The 20,680-nt window shown below is 34.5% G+C and overlaps 1 long non-coding RNA gene and 1 pseudogene across 1 annotated transcript; one reads left to right on the top strand and one right to left on the bottom strand.

Moving 5' to 3' along the window:
* Positions 1–186: 186 nt before the first annotated feature.
* On the bottom strand, positions 187–8,339 carry LOC130738094 (uncharacterized). Its single transcript, XR_009019207.1, has 5 exons — positions 7,665–8,339; positions 7,429–7,498; positions 1,739–6,397; positions 1,503–1,572; positions 187–471 (listed from the first exon to the last, which is right to left on the bottom strand). It is a non-coding gene; the product is annotated as an uncharacterized LOC130738094 (long non-coding RNA).
* A 321-nt stretch (positions 8,340–8,660) lies between these two features.
* LOC130736490 (uncharacterized) lies at positions 8,661–19,765 on the top strand (annotated as a pseudogene).
* Positions 19,766–20,680: the final 915 nt, after the last annotated feature.

Here is a 20,680-nt window from a genome sequence, read left to right on the forward strand (position 1 = left end):
TGGAAGCTTTTTATGCCAGTAACCTCAAACGCAGAATCAGTAACAAATTACCAATTTGTCACGACCCAAAATCCTAAGTCGTGACCGGCGCCCAGACTACCACCCTAGCCTGGCAAGCCTCTTCCTCAACGAATCATTTTCCAAACAATTTATTCAAAAATATCATTGTACACATATATAAAAACACTAGAATCTCTTTTGTAATTCCAATAGTTACAAATTAACAACATCTGTCAATAAGTTCTTCCATAACCAGTATTTTAAGTGAAATATAAAATCAACTCGAGCACTCAAGTGTCAACTCTTAAAATAAAATAATAAATCAAAATCTCAAATCTAAATCCACCTAGGACTCCCTATAGCTGCAGATAACCAGGATTAAAGAAAAGACATCAATATGACAACCTGTCAAAGGAAATAAGTCGAATGATCTGAATCTGACAATGGTCTGCTACTCAGTTGCCTGAAAATCTGTGGAGGAAAATAAGGAATGGGGTAAGTCACAAAGACTTAGTGAGCAGTCAACAACCACCATGAACAGGAAGAGGAAACAGAATAGGCACGAGTTTTTCGCTCTCAACTCAGTATAAACAATCTATATCATCCATAATACCAATTTAAATCATTTCAACAATGAACTTGACAAAAATCATAAAGTTCATAAATAATCATTTCAAATAAATACAGTTAAAATCATATCCAGATACGAAAAACATAAAACCAGAAATATAATTTAATAGGGTCACACATGTAGAACCATGAGGCGGCTCCATCTCGCTGATAGCCCTCTCCTCCTAAGGGATGGCCTCTCCGATAGGGGTGGCTCCATCAAGCGGATAGCCCTTTCCTTTCTCAAGTCACATCGTGTCATTGGGGGAAGCTACATCTCATTGATAGCCCTTTCCTCTTAAGGATTAACTTACCCAAGAGGCGGCTCCATCTAACGGATAGCCCTCTCCACCCGGAATCATGTCATATCTCATCAATCTCATCGGGGGAAGCTACATCTCGTTGATAGCCCTTTCCGTGCACTGGCGGCTCCATCTAACGGATAGCCCTCTCCTCCCGGAATCAAACTAGCTAGGTGCACCTAGGCCGTTACCTCTGTTAACGGCTACGGGGTTCTATCAAGGATCCCCAAAACCATTTTCTCAAATCATATCAAGTCTCATCAACAGTCTCAAAATCAGCTTTCCAATACTCATCAAAGTTTTTCAAAATAACATTCTCAACATCAACTTTCAATGCTCATAAAAGCTTTTCAAGTTCACAATCTCAATTTCACATAATTTCAAAATTAAACCAATGTCATTCTCTTTTAATACCAATTCATAAAGCATGCTCAAAACCAGCTTCATAAAATCAACTTTCAGAGTTCAAGAATGATAATCAAACATATAAAAACATGTTTCCCCAATTTAGATGAATAAGCAATACGATAAAATAATTAAATCAGTTATAGGATCATTAAAAATATGTCATAGTAGTTGAGAACCACTCACAACTATGAAGAATAACCACAATTGCTTTCAGCAATCCTACGACCATCGAACGATCCACTTGCCGTCGAATCTGAACACAAAATTAACCTCAAACCTTCAGCATTTATTACCCTTTTGATATACTACCCATGAGCAACGTTAAAATCCCCAAATAAGTAGCAAAGCCCTATAAATTAATTCTGCTTAATTCTAACATGCTATAATACTACTATTTAAATTGTAGGTTGTAGGTATACCTCCCTGAAGCCAAATAAGCAATTCTAAAAGAGTGGGTACTCTTCTCCTCTTTCAGAACACAAACCCTAACTCCCAAACATTTTTTTTTTCCGAAGCCATTCCATATGAATACCAAAACCTTTCTTCATGAATGTGCAATTTTCTTGGTGGTAATTAGTTTTGTTCATGGTGGAGAAGAAAAGAACACAGAAGAAGAAATGGAGGGGGGAAGCCATATGCCGTCAACGAGAGAAAGACGAAGAAGAAAAATAGAAAAAGAGAGAGAGTGTGTGATATAGCTTTTGGAAAAGAAATGGGTACTGGGGGGTTACGGGGTGTTTAAAAACCAATTAAGATAGTTTTTTTTTCTTATCTTTTATATTTATATACATATGTATATATACTATTCAAATCTTTTTTTTTTTTTTAACTCAAAACGAGTCGTTTCAATCTTCCCTCCTTAAGAAAAATTCGTCCTCGAATTTTGAAGTTTTAACCAACCTTGTGTTTTCAATAGCAAGAGATGCTTCCCTCATATGATTACTCTAGCTTCCCAAGACATCTCTTACTAGATGGTCCTCGCCAAAGAACTTTCATTGAACTAATATTCTTAGAACATAGGTATCTCACCATTTCTATCCACTATTGCTACCGTAACTCCATCTAAGATAAATGTTCACCTAACTCTACATCCTCATCACAAAAAAAATGAGAGATTGATCATAGAGGTATTTCCGAAGCATATACGCATGAAACTGTATGAACTGTAGAAAGATTTGGCATAAGTGTCAATCGATAAGCTATAGGGTCATCCCTCTCTAAGACCTCAACAATCCAATGAATCTTTGACTCGGGTTTTTCCTTACTACCAAACCGTAAAACTTCTTTCATCGGAGAATCACGTAAAAACATAGTCACCAATTGTCCACTTTAAAGGGTGTGGTCTCCTATTGGCATAAGACTCTTTTTTTTTTTTCTCATTATAAGGTAATCAAACAATCATGAACCAACTGAGCTCTCTACTACATATTTTTCAAGCTACAAGCTTAGCTTTCTCATCTTCAATTCAACCTATTAGTGATATGCCCGCCTACCAAACAAGGCCTCAAGTGGTCCCTTCTTTATGCAAGACTAGTCATTACTATCCTAGGTGCATTACCTCAAAACAAGCATATATCATCCTAGATATTAATAGTCCACTCAAATTAGCAATCAAGAGAAATAAAACAGTCCTTAAATTCAAGCAAGTCCTTAAAGCATATATAAAAAAAAAAAATTCCAAAATTGTGCAATGAATTGAGCTCCTCAATAATGATAAACACATGTTCACCATGTAAATAATCACTTTCATCTTAGTGGAGCTTAGTATATTGGCTGCAGTATAAGTATTATTCATGGGCAAAAAGAGTGCATACTCAGTCAATCGACCCATTATCACTGATACAAAATCATCACGCATTTAAGTCATAAGAAAACCTAACACAAAGTTCATAACAATATTTTCTCACTTACTCAATGATATCTTAATATATTGAAGGAACATTTATGGCTTTTGTGCGTAGCCTTCCTAAACATGCAGAAACAAATTACTATGTCTTTCTGTATCTTTTCCCACTAATAAAATTTCTTCCCATCTTAATACCTTTTGATTAGAATCTGAATGTATGGTTTAAGAATAATAATAATGATATAAGTCCACTAATGTGTGTATTAAGCACACACAACTATCATCCAAGTCATAAAATGTCATCAGAGTCTACTGAAAATGTGGAACCTTTTCACTTTGAACAACCTCCACCATCTTCACCACTTACCGGTCTTGACCCTTATCATATTTAACATCATCAACCGAAGGAGAATCAATTTCCATGTGAACCAACAATGAGTTGGATCAAGAAACCCAAACCAAAATCTATTATCAGCAACTTCTAGTGTTATTCCTTATCTTAGGAATATAACCCAATAATGATTTAAAGATGCGGCTCATTAAATCCATAAAAACAAAAGTGGCATCACTAAGTCCATAAGAATGACTAATAACTCTTTACAGTCACAACATATTCTGAAGATTACCTTCAAAATGTCCTCTTTTCTATTCCTAATTTGTTGCTACACAAGTGACAACTCATATTTTCAAAAATATTGAGCTCATTGCAATCAATCAGATCACTCCTCTATGCAAGTTAACTGATTTTTTGTTGTTCATTATGTACTTAATTGCATGGTTCTATCTTCCTTTTTCACAAACAAAACTAGCATCAAGAACCAATTTTATGGAAACTATATTCCCCTACTAGCCGGTACTTCAAGAGATTCTCCAATAATACATTAAGAATTTCACACTCCACAAAAAGAACTCTTCTGTTTTTATTTCCACTGATTGAGTGTCCTCTTATCCAAAGTCAAGTATCCATGACAACCCGTCCTTAGTAACCTCCTAACTTCGACCCTAAAATTAGATTATATGGTTCCCAACTTCACTCACCCTGAATGAGAAAGATGATTGTCCAGGTAATTCAGATCTCATATACTTTGCTATGTTAGTCCAAAATATCATGATACCAAAAGATCACACCAAAATCAACAATTTCTAAAGCTACGCTTTCTACCAACAACTCTCAATCCCCAATGGATATCTCGAATTAATAGCGCACATAATCAACCATCAACAACTCCTTCAAAGCATTTGAATGTAATAATGATAAGAATCACAATATGTAATATTCAAACTTAAAATATATATATATACATATCTATCAATATGTGTCTCTTCGTGTATATATGACAGCACATATCTTTCTCAATATTTCCCAAGAATAGCGCGACAAAAAGTCTTAAGCCAAGAGTCAATTTCAGTATCATGTTAAAACTAATCTAATGTAACTAACGTTTCTATAAGATACAAGGCAACCTTGTACCAATCTGATCCAATAAAATTGTAACAATGATCTTACGCCACACATCCAACCTGCCATTTTAATAACTCAACACCTTTCGCAAATTGAAGCTTCAAAACCAATTCCAATTAAGCATTAATAACTTGGTTATAAAACTTCTCTAGATTCTATTCCCAAAGATTATGAATGTCCAAAGTGACCTTTGCATCACCACAAATTCCTAAAGCCAAATGCCACACAAGTGTTGTAAGGGTCAGAGAAAATGCTAAAGACGCTCCTATGTATGCTTATCCACGACTAGAGGAAGTTGCACCACAACCACAAGACAATCCTCCATAATATGACTTATCTCCATGCACTAATTGCACACCCTACTTTCTCCAAAGAAAGCTACATCATGAATCTTTTGACAAGCAAAACAAGGCGTAGAAAATTTATTATATGAATCTCCACAAGGCTTGAAGATTGTTCACTATAACCACCCTATGAAATCATTGTACTCAGTCTACTCTAGAAATCAAGCACTTGTGTCAAACCATCTATGACATTCTCCGAAAGAAAACAATCAATGAATCCCTATGAAAAATCAGCCATGCTAACGAAGGTGATCTTGTCGCTCTCGTACGCGTAGAGTCATCAAACTAATCATATGCTACAACTCCCAGCTGAAAAATGTTAGTTCTATTGCATGTGTGAGAATCCAAGTGCTCTCTATAGACTCTCAAAGCATCACTAATCCTATGTGGATTCTCACTTCCACTAGTACCAAAAGTAGGATAGTTAAGCTTCAAGTAACTAGTTAATGTGACCTTAGTATCTCTAGTGGTAACTACTTGTTGTTGCTCTCTTCTGTCTAACCTCAAGATATTGCTCGTAATTTCCTTATGTAGGTTGTGCGGCAAAAAATCACTCAAACGCGTCATTGCAATCATCTTATAATTCCCCTATACCAACCACAAGCTATATCATCCCTAAATTTCATTACCTCGATAAAAGCACATATACATTGACTACTTCAACGGATAACCAGTGCCTAACAGCAATGGTCCTAGGCTTACATTACAATGCCGACCACGACCGCCTTAAACAAGGTCCTAATAAGAAGCCTCATCTTCTAATAGAAATTCAAATTTAGGTGGCAACCTCACTGAACAACGAATATTCATTGAATATAAGACATGACTCAGAATTTTGTGAATGAGGAACGAACTCAAATCACACTTGGAAACAACACTAAGACTCTCATGAGGCGTTAATAGCATCTTTAAAGTAAGTTGTGCCGCGGTTCACAATTTACTAAAAAGATTCTATCTCTACCTTATGTCTGCAGCTATTAGGACCTACAGCCAAAGCTCTGATACCAACTTTGTCACGACCCAAAATCCTAAGTCGTGACCGGCGCCCAGACTACCACCCTAGCCTGGCAAGCCTCTTCCTCAACGAATCATTTTCCAAACAATTTATTCAAAAATATCATTGTACACATATATAAAAACACTAGAATCTCTTTTGTAATTCCAATAGTTACAAATTAACAACATCTGCCAATAAGTTCTTCCATAACCAGTATTTTAAGTGAAATATAAAATCAACTCGAGCACTCAAGTGTCAACTCTTGAAATAAAATAATAAATCAAAATCTCAAATCTAAATCCACCTAGGACTCCCTATAGCTGCAGATAACCAGGATTAAAGAAAAGACATCAATATGACAACCTGTCAAAGGAAATAAGTCGAATGATCTGAATCTGACAATGGTCTGCTACTCAGTTGCCTGAAAATCTGTGGAGGGAAATAAGGAATGGGGTAAGTCACAAAGACTTAGTGAGCAGTCAACAACCACCATGAACAGGAAGGGGAAACAGAATAGGCACGAGTTTTTCGCTCTCAACTCAGTATAAACAATCTATATCATCCATAATACCAATTTAAATCATTTCAACAATGAACTTGACAAAAATCATAAAGTTCATAAATAATCATTTCAAATAAATACAGTTAAAATCATGTCCATATACGAAAAACATAAAACCAGAAATATAATTTAATAGGGTCACACATGTAGAACCATGAGGCGGCTCCATCTCGCTGATAACCCTCTACTCCTAAGGGATGGCCTCTCCGATAGGGGTGGCTCCATCTAGCGGATAGCCCTTTCCTTTCTCAAGTCACATCGTGTCATCGGGGGAAGCTACATCTCGTTGATAGCTCTTTCCTCTTAAGGATTAACTTACCCAAGAGGCGGCTCCATCTAACGGATAGCCCTCTCCACCCGGAATCATGTCATATCTCATCAATCTCATCGGGGGAAGCTACATCTCGTTGATAGCCCTTTCCGTGCACTGGCGGCTCCATCTAACGGATAGCCCTCTCCTCCCGGAATCAAACTAGCTAGGTGCACCTAGGCCGTTACCTCTGTTAACGGCTACGGGGTTCTATCAAGGATCCCCAAAACCATTTTCTCAAATCATATCAAGTCTCATCAACAGTCTCAAAATCAGCTTTCCAATACTCATCAAAGTTTTTCAAAATAACATTCTCAACATCAACTTTCAATGCTCATAAAAGCTTTTCAAGTTCACAATCTCAATTTCACATAATTTCAAAATTAAACCAATGTCATTCTCTTTTCATACCAATTCATAAAACATGCTCAAAACCAGCTTCATAAAATCAACTTTCAGAGTTCAAGAATGATAATCAAACATATAAAAACATGTTTCCCCTATTTAGATGAATAAGCAATACGATAAAATAATTAAATCAGTTATAGGATCATTAAAAATATGTCATAGTAGTTGAGAAACACTCACAACTATGAAGAATAACCACAATTGCTTTCAGCAATCCTACGACCATCGAACGATCCACTCGCCGTCGAATCTGAACACAAAATTAACCTCAAACCTTCAGCATTTATTACCCTTTTGATATACTACCCATGAGCAACGTTAAAATCCCCAAATAAGTAGCAAAGCCCTATAAATTAATTATGCTTAATTCTAACATGCTATAATACTACTATTTAAATTGTAGGTTGTAGGTATACCTCACTGAAGCCAAATAAGCAATCCTAAAAGAGTGGGTACTCTTCTCCTCTTTCAGAACACAAACCCTAACTCCCAAACATTTTTTTTTTCCGAAGCCATTCCATATGAATACCAAAACCTTTCTTCATGAATGTGCAATTTTCTTGGTGGTAATTAGTTTTGTTCATGGTGGAGAAGAAAAGAACACAGAAGAAGAAATGGAGGGGGGAAGCCATGTGCCGTCAACGAGAGAAAGACGAAGAAGAAAAATAGAAAAAGAGAGAGAGTGTGTGATATAGCTTTTGGAAAAGAAATGGGTACTGGGGGGTTACGGGGTGTTTAAAAACCAATTAAGATAGTTTTTTTTTTCTTATCTTTTATATTTATATAAATATGTATATATACTATTCAAATCTTTTTTTTTTAACTCAAAACGAGTCGTTTCACAATTCCCCTATAACACGTTACTAGGGAATCGATAACAGATACTGCAAATCTATATATTATAGAAAAGAGGAAGGCTATGAGCCCCACCTCCATGACATGGCATTCCAAGACCCACTCTCCACCACCCCCCCTCTTTACGTGACAAGTGTCACCTCCTAATTATTTTGGACTTCAATTGTAAAAGCCCAATTACTTATTTCAGTTTTTAGCCTATTAATCAAAGAATGGGGTTTCTCATTTAATGGTTCAATGACTCTTAATTTGTTTCCAAGCTTCTGATGCAAAAACAATAAAAACGTAATAATTTTCATCTGTGCGTTTTAAATCAAATTGAATACAAATTCTGTAAATGCATTGACCAAAACTTAATCAAAATAATAATGAAATGGTGTTGATTTGAACTATTTCCGTCAATTACATGGGCCCATATTATTTTAACTTCAAAAACTGAAATTGTTTTGCTACTCCCCATTTTTACGTTACTATTGTTTTGCATTCATTTCCTTATTTGTAAAGCAGAATGATGGGAAAACCATTGAGCAACTAAAAGATCTTGCAGAGGTATGTATATGGGTTCAAATGTGTCTATTTTAAAAATTAGATTTTTCCCGTATCCAGTGCCTGCAATAAGAACCCACTCTAATTTGAAAGGGTTCATGTAATTTTGAAATAAATAAAATCTTTACCTCTTGAAAAAGGAATAAGATATCATGTCCACTGATCGTTACATTAAAAACCGTTATCTGACTTCAGAAAATAAAATTATCATTACAGTCTAAAGAACTGAATCAGGGATGCCAATTTCAGAAAATAAAAATCCTCATAATTGAGAATTCCGTTAAGAATTTATGATTGAAATCGATATTTAATTCAGTTAAAATGCTGTTAATGTGTTTCAGAGTTCAAAAATTGATAAATATACCATGTGTTTGTGTTGAAATTCATGATTTACACATTATTTAAACCAACTACACTATTTATATAGCAACAGATATCACACATTGTAACATTTTTTGTGTTAATTTTTCAGAAGTCCTATTGTGTGGTTCTTGGTACGGTTAAGTACATTGCAGATGGTATGGATTGGTACTACCCTGCGTGCAAGTGTAGCAAGAAGGTATATCCTGCCGACGGAATGTATTTCTGTGAGCCATGTAATCGTCACGTTGTTTTCTATATCTATATATTATAGAAAAGAGGAAGGCTATGAGCCCCACCTCCATGACATGGCACTCCAAGACCCACTCTCCACCACCCCCCCTCTTTACGTGACAAGTGTCACCTCCTAATTATTTTGGACCTCAATTGTAAAAGCCCAATTACTTATTTCAGTTTTTAGCCCATTAATCAAAGAATGGGGTTTCTCATTTAATGGTTCAATGACTCTTAATTTGTTTCCAAGCTTCTGATGCAAAAACAATAAAAACGTAATAATTTTCATCTGTGCGTTTTAAATCAAATTGAATACAAATTCTGTAAATGCATTGACCAAAACTTAATCAAAATAATAATGAAATGGTGTTGATTTGAACTATTTCCGTCAATTACATGGGCCCATATTATTTTAACTTCAAAAACTGAAATTGTTTTGCTACTCCCCATTTTTACGTTACTATTGTCTTGCATTCATTTCCTTATTTATAAAGCAGAATGATGGGAAAACCATTGAGCAACTAAAAGATCTTGCAGAGGTATGTATATGGGTTCAAATGTGTCTATTTTAAAAATTAGATTTTTCCCGTATCCAGTGCCTGCAATAAGAACCCACTCTAATTTGAAAGGGTTCATGTAATTTTGAAATAAATAAAATCTTTACCTCTTGAAAAAGGAATAAGATATCATGTCCACTGATCGTTACATTAAAAACCGTTATCTGACTTCAGAAAATAAAATTATCATTACAGTCTAAAGAACTGAATCAGGGATGCCAATTTCAGAAAATAAAAATCCTCATAATTGAGAATTCCGTTAAGAATTTATGATTGAAATCGATATTTAATTCAGTTAAAATGCTGTTAATGTGTTTCAGAGTTCAAAAATTGATAAATATACCATGTGTTTGTGTTGAAATTCATGATTTACACATTATTTAAACCAACTACACTATTTATATAGCAACAGATATCACACATTGTAACATTTTTGGTGTTAATTTTTCAGAAGTCCTATTGTGTGGTTCTTGGTACGGTTAAGTACATTGCAGATGGTATGGATTGGTACTACCCTGCGTGCAAGTGTAGCAAGAAGGTATATCCTGCCGACGGAATGTATTTCTGTGAGCCATGTAATCGTCACGTTGTTTTCTATATATTATAGAAAAGAGGAAGGCTATGAGCCCCACCTCCATGACATGGCACTCCAAGACCCACTCTCCACCACCCCCCTCTTTACGTGACAAGTGTCACCTCCTAATTATTTTGGACCTCAATTGTAAAAGCCCAATTACTTATTTCAGTTTTTAGCCCATTAATCAAAGAATGGGGTTTCTCATTTAATGGTTCAATGACTCTTAATTTGTTTCCAAGCTTCTGATGCAAAAACAATAAAAACGTAATAATTTTCATCTGTGCGTTTTAAATCAAATTGAATACAAATTCTGTAAATGCATTGACCAAAACTTAATCAAAATAATAATGAAATGGTGTTGATTTGAACTATTTCCGTCAATTACATGGGCCCATATTATTTTAACTTCAAAAACTGAAATTGTTTTGCTACTCCCCATTTTTACGTTACTATTGTTTTGCATTCATTTCCTTATTTGTAAAACTAATTTTTGCAATCATGAAAGTGCATATGGTCAATTCCATTCGGACCATTAAATTTCCTAAAATAAGTTTTGCAGTCATTAAATTTCGAACCAATCAACGTGGGAATCATAACAAAAGGACCATGCTATTAGGAATCATAACAAATAATAGTGAGATTGACCAATATGATTTAAAAACAAAAGTCAAGACTGATTTTGAATTTCTCCGTGTGTTGATTCAGGCCGCAGCAAATATGGAGGTGGACTGCCATTATTTTTTTTTCCTTCCATTTTTAGAATGGAGTAACCCTAATTCTCAATTTCCTATATAAATAACCTCATGTTCATTCTTCAAATTCATCTTTTATTCCCACCAACCATTACCTTTGAAGATTTCTTTGTTCTAATGGCAATCGACGATCTCTCAACCATCGATGCCTCTAAAGAGAACTAACTGGTGTATTGTCGCAAAGGTGAACCGGTTGTGGCTTAGTCCAAGCCTATATGGATCCAAGCTTCCATTTTCCATGGACATGATACTCATGGATGAGAAGGTAAATAACTTTTCACATAAACTATCTTTTTTTACGTCATTTTTGTTTAAATTATAAATTCTTACGTTATCCTTTAATTGAATTTCAGGGTTGTAAAATACATGCTTCCGTTCGGAAGACTCTGATATACCGATTCCAATCTTTACTAAGTGAGGGTCGTGTATATCAGATTTCGTTCTTCGGCGTTGGAGAAAGCGGTCGTGATTTCCGACCGACCTCGCATCCTTTCAAAATTAACTTTGATATTCATACATATGTGCGCTTGATTCCCAACAAGACCATTGACTTGAGCCCGTACAATTTTGTACCAATATCTGATATAATGTTCAAGGATCTTGATACGTCTTTTCTGATAGGTATGTGAGATTAATTTAGATTTAAATGCAAGACCATTGACTAGAACCCGTACAATTATTTTAGATTTAAATGTGAGATTTGCTTCCACGTTAGTCTAGAAAAAAAAAACCAAGATTTGCTTCATTAAACACCAATTTCGTATTATTTATATTAAATTTGTTTACTCACAGTTTGGCCTAGATATATTTTACGTTTAGAAATATACGGTTTGGTGTAATTTATGAATAAAAAAATAAACAAGCCTAAATTGGTGTGAATCTTAAGCCTCTTTTTTTTATCCTTTTGTTTTTCAAAATTACTGATATGTTATTTGGATTAATGTTTCTATGATTGTACAGATGTGATTGGAATTCTCACTGGTGCAAGTGCTGAACAAGAATTCGAAAAAGATGGTGGGAAGCAAAAAAGAATTACGATTGAACTTGATCAAGATGGGTACACCCAATATCATTCCTTATTCAAGTTTCCGCGTGTTTAATTATTAATTTTTTAAAAATTTATAATTTCGCATTTGTTTTGGTAGGGCTCGGGTTGAATGCGCCTTTTTTGGAAAGTATGTCGATGAGGTCGTTGGTTACCTTGGATCTGCTGATGCAACCAATGCCGTTGTTGTTGTTGTGAGTTGTGTCAAAGTCAAGCCCTTTAAAGGTATTTTAAAGTTTCATCTGGTGTCAAATAATTAAAGTACATGACAAATTTGTAAATGCAAACATTCATAATTTGGATGCTACAGGTAAGACAAGTCTCCAAAATGTTTACGGAGCTACCAAGGTGATTTTTAATCCTCTCATAGAAGAAGCTGCCCCCCTCCGAACTAGGTCAGTTAAGCTCTGAAGGGTTTTAATTTACTCCCCTTTTTTCTATTTAGATAAAATAAATTAATCGTCTATCTGTTAGGTTTTTGGAATCACATAATAGTGCAGTGCATGTCATCAGTCCGCTGCAAGATTCTGCAGGAAAAACTACCCCTGAAGATGATTTTTTAAAGCAGAATGATGGGAAAACCATTGAGCAACTAAAAGATCTTGCAGAGGTATGTATATGGGTTCAAATGTGTCTATTTTAAAAATTAGATTTTTCCCGTATCCAGTGCCTGCAATAAGAACCCACTCTAATTTGAAAGGGTTCATGTAATTTTGAAATAAATAAAATCTTTACCTCTTGAAAAAGGAATAAGATATCATGTCCACTGATCGTTACATTAAAAACCGTTATCTGACTTCAGAAAATAAAATTATCATTACAGTCTAAAGAACTGAATCAGGGATGCCAATTTCAGAAAATAAAAATCCTCATAATTGAGAATTCCGTTAAGAATTTATGATTGAAATCGATATTTAATTCAGTTAAAATGCTGTTAATGTGTTTCAGAGTTCAAAAATTGATAAATATACCATGTGTTTGTGTTGAAATTCATGATTTACACATTATTTAAACCAACTACACTATTTATATAGCAACAGATATCACACATTGTAACATTTTTGGTGTTAATTTTTCAGAAGTCCTATTGTGTGGTTCTTGGTACGGTTAAGTACATTGCAGATGGTATGGATTGGTACTACCCTGCGTGCAAGTGTAGCAAGAAGGTATATCCTGCCGACGGAATGTATTTCTGTGAGCCATGTAATCGTCACGTTGTTTTCTATATATTATAGAAAAGAGGAAGGCTATGAGCCCCACCTCCATGACATGGCACTCTAAGACCCACTCTCCACCCCCCCTCTTTACGTGACAAGTGTCACCTCCTAATTATTTTGGACCTCAATTGTAAAAGCCCAATTACTTATTTCAGTTTTTAGCCCATTAATCAAAGAATGGGGTTTCTCATTTAATGGTTCAATGACTCTTAATTTGTTTCCAAGCTTCTGATGCAAAAACAATAAAAACGTAATAATTTTCATCTGTGCGTTTTAAATCAAATTGAATACAAATTCTGTAAATGCATTGACCAAAACTTAATCAAAATAATAATGAAATGGTGTTGATTTGAACTATTTCCGTCAATTACATGGGCCCATATTATTTTAACTTCAAAAACTGAAATTGTTTTGCTACTCCCCATTTTTACGTTACTATTGTTTTGCATTCATTTCCTTATTTGTAAAACTAATTTTTGCAATCATGAAAGTGTATATGGTCAATTCCATTCGGACCATTAAATTTCCTAAAATAAGTTTTGCAGTCATTAAATTTCGAACCAATCAACGTGGGAATCATAACAAAAGGACCATGCTATTAGGAATCATAACAAATAATAGTGAGATTGACCAATATGATTTAAAAACAAAAGTCAAGACTGATTTTGAATTTCTCCGTGTGTTGATTCAGGCCGCAGCAAATATGGAGGTGGACTGCCATTATTTTTTTTTCCTTCCATTTTTAGAATGGAGTAACCCTAATTCTCAATTTCCTATATAAATAACCTCATGTTCATTCTTCAAATTCATCTTTTATTCCCACCAACCATTACCTTTGAAGATTTCTTTGTTCTAATGGCAATCGACGATCTCTCAACCATCGATGCCTCTAAAGAGAACTAACTGGTGTATTGTCGCAAAGGTGAACCGGTTGTGGCTTAGTCCAAGCCTATATGGATCCAAGCTTCCATTTTCCATGGACATGATACTCATGGATGAGAAGGTAAATAACTTTTCACATAAACTATCTTTTTTTACGTCATTTTTGTTTAAATTATAAATTCTTACGTTATCCTTTAATTGAATTTCAGGGTTGTAAAATACATGCTTCCGTTCGGAAGACTCTGATATACCGATTCCAATCTTTACTAAGTGAGGGTCGTGTATATCAGATTTCGTTCTTCGGCGTTGGAGAAAGCGGTCGTGATTTCCGACCGACCTCGCATCCTTTCAAAATTAACTTTGATATTCATACATATGTGCGCTTGATTCCCAACAAGACCATTGACTTGAGCCCGTACAATTTTGTACCAATATCTGATATAATGTTCAAGGATCTTGATACGTCTTTTCTGATAGGTATGTGAGATTAATTTAGATTTAAATGCAAGACCATTGACTAGAACCCGTACAATTATTTTAGATTTAAATGTGAGATTTGCTTCCACGTTAGTCTAGAAAAAAAACCAAGATTTGCTTCATTAAACACCAATTTCGTATTATTTATATTAAATTTGTTTACTCACAGTTTGGCCTAGATATATTTTACGTTTAGAAATATACGGTTTGGTGTAATTTATGAATAAAAAAATAAACAAGCCTAAATTGGTGTGAATCTTAAGCCTCTTTTTTTTATCCTTTTGTTTTTCAAAATTACTGATATGTTATTTGGATTAATGTTTCTATGATTGTACAGATGTGATTGGAATTCTCACTGGTGCAAGTGCTGAACAAGAATTCGAAAAAGATGGTGGGAAGCAAAAAAGAATTACGATTGAACTTGATCAAGATGGGTACACCCAATATCATTCCTTATTCAAGTTTCCGCGTGTTTAATTATTAATTTTTTAAAAATTTATAATTTCGCATTTGTTTTGGTAGGGCTCGGGTTGAATGCGCCTTTTTTGGAAAGTATGTCGATGAGGTCGTTGGTTACCTTGGATCTGCTGATGCAACCAATGCCCCGTTGTTGTTGTGAGTTGTGTCAAAGTCAAGCCCTTTAAAGGTATTTTAAAGTTTCATCTGGTGTCAAATAATTAAAGTACATGACAAATTTGTAAATGCAAACATTCATAATTTGGATGCTACAGGTAAGACAAGTCTCCAAAATGTTTACGGAGCTACCAAGGTGATTTTTAATCCTCTCATAGAAGAAGCTGCCCCCCTCCGAACTAGGTCAGTTAAGCTCTAAAGGGTTTTAATTTACTCCCCTTTTTTCTATTTAGATAAAATAAATTAATCGTCTATCTGTTAGGTTTTTGGAATCACATAATAGTGCAGTGCATGTCATCAGTCCGCTGCAAGATTCTGCAGGAAAAACTACCCCTGAAGATGATTTTTTAAAGCAGAATGATGGGAAAACCATTGAGCAACTAAAAGATCTTGCAGAGGTATGTATATGGGTTCAAATGTGTCTATTTTAAAAATTAGATTTTTCCCGTATCCAGTGCCTGCAATAAGAACCCACTCTAATTTGAAAGGGTTCATGTAATTTTGAAATAAATAAAATCTTTACCTCTTGAAAAAGGAATAAGATATCATGTCCACTGATCGTTACATTAAAAACCGTTATCTGACTTCAGAAAATAAAATTATCATTACAGTCTAAAGAACTGAATCAGGGATGCCAATTTCAGAAAATAAAAATCCTCATAATTGAGAATTCCGTTAAGAATTTATGATTGAAATCGATATTTAATTCAGTTAAAATGCTATTAATGTGTTTCAGAGTTCAAAAATTGATAAATATACCATGTGTTTGTGTTGAAATTCATGATTTACACATTATTTAAACCAACTACACTATTTATATAGCAACAGATATCACACATTGTAACATTTTTGGTGTTAATTTTTCAGAAGTCCTATTGTGTGGTTCTTGGTACGGTTAAGTACATTGCAGATGGTATGGATTGGTACTACCCTGCGTGCAAGTGTAGCAAGAAGGTATATCCTGCCGACGGAATGTATTTCTGTGAGCCATGTAATCGTCACGTTGTTTCCCCGGCTCCAAATACAGACTACAACTTCGGGTGATGGATTCCAAAGACACTGCAACCTTTGTCATTTTTTATCAGGAGGCTACTGCACTGCTTAACTAATCATGTGCAGATCTGCTTGAAACTACTGTATGAAATTACCCAATAGCGTATGATCAATTTTAGACTTTATAGATAACTTATTAACCATATTTAACATGTTTTTTCCCACAATTGCAGGGTTCTGATCCTTTAGCAATCCCGACTGAAATTTTGAACTTGATCGACAGAACGTTTTTATTCAAGATTGAGGTTGGAAATAGTTTCCCATCAAAGTTTGAGAAATCGTACCGTGTCAAAAAACTATGTGCTGATCAAAAAATTATTAATCAATTCAGAGCGGCAATGACCTTCCTACCTGTAATTAGATTAGCTTAATATGTCTATTATTTGTTAATATAATTTGCGACTCTGTAATGAATTTAAATTTTTATTTTATCTTTAACCAGAATGGTGCAGATCCGTTCCCTTGGATGGATCCACCGATTTCTGGAACAAGGTCTGAGGCGTCTTCAAGCGTAATAGCAAAGGTTGACATTTGAATTGAATTGAATGGAGCTACCATATAACATGAGTTTAAGATTAATATCATTTGAATTTAGTTATTTACTCATCAAATTAATTTTGCAGGTACCTTACTCCATGTGAAGCCGCGTGGAGAACATTCAAATATGATATTCATGATAGGTGGCCTCCAGTGTTGAGATTAGGACTTCATCTTCCAAACCAACAAAGTGTTTTATTCAAAGAGAATGACGATTTGGAAGTTGTGAAGGAAAACTCAACTAAAAAGGGCACTCAATTCTTGGCATGGATGGATGCCAACAAGAAGTACTCGGAGGGGAGAAATCTCACATATGCAGAATTTCCTTCCAAGTTTGTGTACAACAAAAAATCAACAATATGGCTTCCTAGGAAAAGAGGCGTTTCTCTTGGTCGTTTGCAATTTATTGCTCCTGAAATGGGAGAAAATTACTACATGCGTGTTTTATTAAATAGGCAAAAAGGTTGTGACAGTTTTAAAAGCATAAGAACTGTAAAGGGTGTTGTATATCCCACATTCCGCGATGCATGCGAAGCGATGGGATTACTGGAGGATGACCGAGAGTATGTTGATGCAATTTCAATTGCAAGTGAGCTTGGTTCCGGATCTCAACTAAGGAAATTATTTACCAGAATGCTGATGACAAACTTGATTTCTAGGCCACAAGAAGTTTGGAGAAAGTCTTGGACTCTTTTAAGTGATGAGATTTTATATGACAGAAGAAAATCACTCAACATTCCAGGTATTTCATCAAAATTATTTTTTAAAGCCATAATTAGATATTTTTTTTTTATCCCTTAAGAAGTAGTATGCATGTATTTTTTTAACATGTATAATTCTAGAACGTTGGAATAACTTGATTTCCGTATTGTTTAACATATTGTTGGAATAACTTGATTTAACATGTATAGTCGTTCTGTGTTTAATGTCCAGAATATAAAACTACTACCAGATTATAAAAATAATTCTAAATTGAAATTATCAAAATATGGTGAGTGTGATTAGGAATGTAACTTAAAGTTGTGTAACTTCATTTTCTTTCTCACCATGTAAAAAAAAAATCAAAATTGAAGCATTTAATTTAATTTTCTAATTTACATTATTTACCTTATTTCATTTAATTTCATTCAGATCTTCGTATAGAGGATGAAGAATTACAGAACTTATGTCTGATTGAGATTGAAAAAATATTGCAAGGCAATGGAAGGTCACTGGAGGAATTTCCATGTTTACCATACCCTAAATTTTCAGAAATTCAGAATTTTGAAAATAGATTCATTGCAGATGAGTTGAATTATAATAGGGATGAAATGGTAAAGATACATGATGAATTGGTCGGTTCTCTTACTTCGGAGCAAGAGATTGTTTATAAGAATGTTTTGGATGCTGTTTTGTCTGATAACGGTGGATTCTTTTTTCTATATGGTTTTGGAGGAACTGGAAAAACATTTGTCTGGAATACATTATCTGCTGCTTTGCGTTCAAGGGGCCTTATCGTCTTAAATGTCGCATCTAGCGGAATTGCATCGCTATTGTTACCTGGAGGTAGAACTGCTCATTCAAGGTTTTCTATTCCTATATCAATAAATGAGATTTCAACCTGTAATCTTCGTCACGGTTCCCCAAAAGCTGAATTATTGAAAAAAGCAAGCCTAATTATTTGGGATGAGGCACCTATGTTAAACAAACATTGCTTTGAAGCTTTAGACAGATCTCTTAATGACATTATGAAGACCCAGTTTACCCATGGTTATGACATTCCATTCGGAGGTAAAGTTGTGGTACTATGAGGCGACTTTAGACAAATACTTCTAGTTATTTCCAAAGGAAGTCGTTCAGAAATTGTCGGTTCAGCTATCAATTCTTCATATTTATGGAAGCATTGCAAGGTAATGAAGCTGACTATTAATATGAGATTGCAAAATGCTACATCGACTTCTTCAGCAGCAGAAATAAAAGAGTTTGCTGATTGGTTGCTTCAAGTGGGAGATGGTACAGTTAAAACGATTGATGAGGAAGAAACACTTATTGAGATTCCTCCAGATCTTCTTATTGAACAGTGTAAGGAACCGTTGCTTGAATTAGTTAATTTTGCATATCCAAAACTTGCACATAATTTGCAAAAAAAATCATTCTTCCAAGAAAGAGCGATCCTTGCACCAACACTTGAATGTGTAGAGGAAATCAACAACTTTATGTTAGGAATGATTCCTGGTGATGAAACAGAATATTTGAGTTGTGATACTCCGTGCAAGTCAGACGAAGATTCGGGTGTCAATGCAGAATGGTTTACATCTGAATTCTTAAATGATTTCAAATGCTCTGGAATTCCAAACCATGCAATTAAACTGAAAGCTGGTGTCCCTATCATGCTCATTCGAAACATAGACCAAGCTGCAGGGTTGTGTAATGGCACTCGAATGATAGTCAATGCTTTGACTAAATATATAATTGTTGCTACTGTTTTAAATGGAAACAATATAGGTGAAAAAGCATTTATTCCAAGGATGAGCTTAACTCCATCTAATTCTGACATTCCATTCAAATTCCAGCGCAGACAATTCCCTGTTGCTCTATGTTTTGCAATGACTATAAATAAAAGTCAGGGACAATCTTTATCTCATGTTGGACTGTATTTGCCAAGGCCTGTCTTTACTCACGGGCAGCTATATGTTGCACTTTCTAGAGTTAAATCTAGAAAAGGGTTGAAGATCCTTATCATAGATGACGAAGGAGTTGTATCAAACACTACACGCAACGTAGTGTATCAAGAAGTCTTCGATAATATTTGACATGTAAGTGTTTATTTATCTTACATTTAATTTCAATTTCAATGGTAGAAATAGAAAAACTGATATGGTTAATCTCTTTATTGTTTTACAGCATAAAAAGATATCAAGCAAGTTATTGATCATCTAATTTGAAGGTGTATAGACGTTTCTATAAGGTTAGCTTACACTTTCAAATTATACACAGTTTATATTTGTATTAGTTACTGATTATTACACTAATAATTTTCCCTTCCTTTCTAGGTTCTATAGCACAAATATGCTTGATTGACAACAAGCTCGGTTATGAAGTCTTTATCATTAACCATTGACTACAATTTCGAATAAGGGTTCATTTTGGTGTCATTGTTATTTTTATCTTATTTCAATTTCCATGTAATGCATTACTTAAAAACGTGTTTTTTATTTCTATTCAAGTGTAGTCCATGTGAGGTATCTACAACCTCATTGAATAAATATATTTTCTATGGTCAATTCATGTACATGTTTGTAACATATGTTATGTTCCATATCTTTTATATATACTTACTGAAAAGAGACTAAACTAAGTTAAAAACACATTACTATCGATTTATCTTTACAATAAAATTAATCGCCGTGCAACGCACGGGTAAAGAACACTAGTTACTGTAAAAAAGTTAAATTTGCTATTTTTTGTCAATACCTAATCCACCCCCTCTTAGTGTTTAAAAATTTTATAATGACAACTTTACTCTAACCCATTAAGAAATTTCATTGATGATGGCAACTTTCGTAGAATTGCTTACATCATGTTTGGATGTGTGTTAGACAATACTCCAAAGCACATTACCGGAAAAGCTACGTATTGTACCTCATGTATTAACTTGATTTTATCATCTAACTTGAGTTTCAAATGTGCAACCAAACATGCACATAAATAAATTTTATACCAATTTA

Source organism: Lotus japonicus, chromosome 2 (assembly GCF_012489685.1).
Source record: "Lotus japonicus ecotype B-129 chromosome 2, LjGifu_v1.2".
Lineage (NCBI taxonomy): Eukaryota > Viridiplantae > Streptophyta > Magnoliopsida > Fabales > Fabaceae > Lotus > Lotus japonicus.